We start from the raw sequence: 3,011 nt of genomic DNA, 5'->3' as shown, positions 1-3,011 counted from the left end.
AAAATTATCATAATTCTTGAAAACAATTATATGTGTCAGCACCATTATCCACCGTTGATTTGCTTTTTCATCCAACGGTGTATAAGTTCAATCCTTGTGATTATCTCTCATTGGCTGGGTTATGACTCCTGTGGGCTATAAATATCAAAGTCGGATTGCCTTAGGAACTCACATACACACAACAATTCACTTTTCTTCCGTTTCCATAGATCAAAAAGCAAAACTACTTCTCTTTTTCTTTTTCTTTTTTTTTTTTGCAGTAGATTAAAAATAACAAATGATTGGTAAAGGAAAAACCATTGGTTCCATTGCTGCAAAATGGCCTCGTTCCCGCAGCAGCAAAGCCAGTCTCCAATCCCAATCAGTCGTATCGCCTGATTCCTCAAAGCCAGAAAGTATGCCAAATGTGTCGTGTTGGAGCTCTGGTCTTCCTTGATGTTGTGCTTGAATCCTTGAGCAACACGTAAATTTCGCTACTATTTTATTTTTTGGATATCTCAATTTTCTGAATTTTACATATCTGGATTGTTTTGTGGGTGCTTGAATTGGCTGGAAACGCGGCAGGGGATAACAAGAAGACGGAGATCATTCCAAGGCACATTCAGTTGGTTGATTCAGCCAACTGAATGTGCCTTGGAATGATCCTCGTCTTCTTGTTACTCCTCGCCGCGTTTCCAGCCAATTCAAGCACCTACAAACAATCACAAATATGTAAAATTCAAATACTTGAGATATCAAAAAAGAAATAGTAACGAAATTCACCTCAGCTTCAAGGTACTCAAGCACAGCAAGACCGGAGCTTTGGCACCGGCACGTTTGACGTACTTCTCGGCTTTGAGGAACCGGGCGATATAACCAACTGGGAATTCGAGACCGGCTTTGCTGTTGCGGGATGAGACTTTGTTTTTTAGAAACGGAACCAAGGTTTTTCCTTTGCCTGTCATTTGTTATTTTTCCTCTACTCCAAAAAAATAAAATTGTTTTTTGATCGATAGAAACGAGAGAGAAGTGAGTTGTTGTGTGGAAGTGAGTTCCTATGCAATCCCACTTTGATATGTTATAGCTCGAGTTATAACCCAACTAATGAAAAGAAAATCACGAGGATTGAACTTATACTTCATAGGATGAAAGAACGAATCAACGGTGGATAATGATGCTAACACATTTAACATTTAACCCTGTAAGAATTATGATGAGTTTGTTGTCAAAAAAAGAATTATAATTAATTTATTGCCCAAAAAAAGGATTGTGATGAGTTTGTAGCCAAAAAGAAAGGGATTATGATGATAATCTTCTTCTTTTTTGACAACAAACTCATTATAATCCTTTTTAAAAATAAAAAAAATTAATCATATACAATCTTTCTTTTTGCAACAAAGTCATCATAATCCTTGAAAGCAGTTAAATGTATCAGCATCATTATCCACCATTGATTGCTATATCATCCAATGACATATGAGTCTAATCCTCGTGATTGTCTTCTCATTGGCTGGGTTACAACTTCTGTTGGGCTATAAAATATCAAATTCGGATTGCCTTAGAAACTCACAAACACACAACAATTCATGTCTCTCTCGTTTCCATCGATCAAAAAGCAAAACTTCTCATTATAATTCCCACACACGGTTGGATATCCGCAGTCTGCAATGGAGTCTGTCAATAGTTCATCCCCTGTCCAAGATGATCCTTCCCAGTGATACAACCCTTAAGTGTCCATCAACCTCAAATTTCATGAATCTACCTGGTTCTTTACTTTTGAATGATATTCCTTTGGGGTAGAGAATAGCAGAAGAAAGGTATAATCGAGAAACCTTCTGCTAGCCCAAGATCGTAAACTAAGACCAAAAGATTCAATTTAGAAGAGGAAGCAGGAGAATGTGTATTTTAAATAAGAGAACTTTGTTATGAAAGAACATTATTTAATTGCTTTCAATTTGGGTTGAATACAAATGACAATGGTCACCCCTATTTATACTTGTGTAGGGATGCTTCTAGAAATTAGTCTAGATACATCTATGAAAAATAAATAAATTAGAAAACCTTATCTTTTAACTGTCTAACAAGAATCTAGACTATTCTATACTTTACTATAAATATCTAAATTATCTAGAACATCTACACATTTCTTAGATACTACACTAGGCTATTCTAGACTTTTCTAGATAAATCTCGAAGAACCATTGGACTATTTTCAGCTATTATGCAATCAAAATGCAAGTATCTCGAAGAACAAAAAGGTGTGTTGTGCCTAATACCTTTAGCTTGATCAGTATCAGGGGCGACTCAACGTAATTTGAGGCCTAAAATGAAATTTTAATTGAGGCCTAAAATCTATATAACTATCAAATATAGCTATTTATTTTTTAAAACTTTTTAAATGCAAATTATTACTTGATATCTTTTCTTAAAATGATTTTTTTTTTCAAATATCGTTTTTAATTATTAATTTTAAGTAATATTTTATCAATTCAACATTGAAAAATATTCTTTTATTGAGGCAATCATTATATAAATTGTTAACATAATACTATAAGTAATAAGTTGACAAACTTTACATAAAAATAAGAATTAGAACCATAAAATCTGATACAAGAAATTGATAACTTGGTATAACCCTACTTTAATATGTGTATGTAATACTTGAATATTTAAGAAGAAACAAACAAAAGAAAAATTGCAAGTCACTTTGTTGAATTTTTTCAACTATTAATTTATATTTTTGACAGTGTATTACTCTAACTTATCATAAAAATTAAAAAGAAAGTGCAAAAGAATTTTAAAAAGATAAATAATACTAGTGTTAGCGAAGAGAATGTGAACATACAAAATAATGTTTTCTTAATTTCTTCTATTTGAATGGTGTTAAAAATAATAAAATAATATATATTTGTTTAAAATTATACTTTTTAAGCAAAAATAATTAATTTTTAATTAAAAAAACTAACACATAATTTTTTGTTGATGAAAATTTGAGGCCCCCAACAGGCATGTGCCTTAAATTTATCAAGCAA

The 3,011-nt window shown here is 32.2% G+C and overlaps 1 pseudogene; it reads right to left on the bottom strand.

Annotated features, from left to right (window-relative positions):
* Nucleotides 1-601: 601 nt before the first annotated feature.
* Nucleotides 602-944, bottom strand: LOC125851005 (histone H2A.6-like; annotated as a pseudogene).
* Between the last annotated feature and the right edge of the window lie 2,067 nt (nucleotides 945-3,011).

The sequence above is a fragment of the Solanum stenotomum genome, unplaced genomic scaffold (genome assembly GCF_019186545.1).
Source record: "Solanum stenotomum isolate F172 unplaced genomic scaffold, ASM1918654v1 scaffold21497, whole genome shotgun sequence".
Classification (NCBI taxonomy): Eukaryota; Viridiplantae; Streptophyta; class Magnoliopsida; order Solanales; family Solanaceae; genus Solanum; species Solanum stenotomum.
This window is presented reverse-complemented; position numbering and strand designations above follow the sequence as displayed.